Source organism: Nanorana parkeri, unplaced genomic scaffold (assembly GCF_000935625.1).
Source record: "Nanorana parkeri isolate BGI_ZX_2015 unplaced genomic scaffold, ASM93562v1 scaffold911, whole genome shotgun sequence".
NCBI lineage: Eukaryota > Metazoa > Chordata > Amphibia > Anura > Dicroglossidae > Nanorana > Nanorana parkeri.
In genome coordinates this window covers 354,077-354,797 of record NW_017307179.1, presented here as the reverse complement: position 1 = coordinate 354,797, position 721 = coordinate 354,077, and positions in this window count along the sequence as shown.

The following is a 721-nucleotide window of genomic DNA, read 5'->3' as shown; positions in this document are numbered from 1 at the left end:
GGATGCCCCGATACTAGTATTGGTATCAGTGCTGATAATTGGGCGATACCGGGAACTTCTGGTCATAGGAAGTTTCCTCTGACCAGCAGTGCCATAGGGGAACATGGAGCCGGCTTTCCGGCCGACCCAGCGGAGAGCCGAGTCATTACTTGCCGCTCGGGTTCCTAATTGGCCGGGAAGCCATCTCGATGCTGATCGCCCGGGAAACCCGCTTCCCAGCCAATCAGGAAGCCGGGAGGTGGGTCATCAACCTCCCGGCTAAACATGAGTTTATCGCAAACTAGTGTAACTGACATGAGTTTGCAATAAAATCTACGAACTTTGATCCTAGAAGGATTTGGTGTGCTGGTGACGTTTCTGCAATTATCTTTTCTCGTGGGTCATTACTTGCCGCTCGGGTTCCTAATTGGCTGGGAAGCCAGCTCGATGCTGATTGGCTTCCCGGCCAAACAACATGGAGCCGCCTTCCTGGTCAATCACGAAGCTGGGCGGCATGTCATTACCCGCTTCCTGATTGCCCCGGGAAGCCGACTCCATGCCAGCGGAAGTATCGGCAAGTACCGAAAGCAAAATATCGTTACTCGATACCGGAAAATAATGGTATCTGGGCATCCCTATACACCGAGCGGGCGGATTATTATAGACACCGAGCGGGCGGATTATTATAGACACCGAGCGGGCGGTTGTATATAATAATCCGGCCACTCGGTGTATATAATAA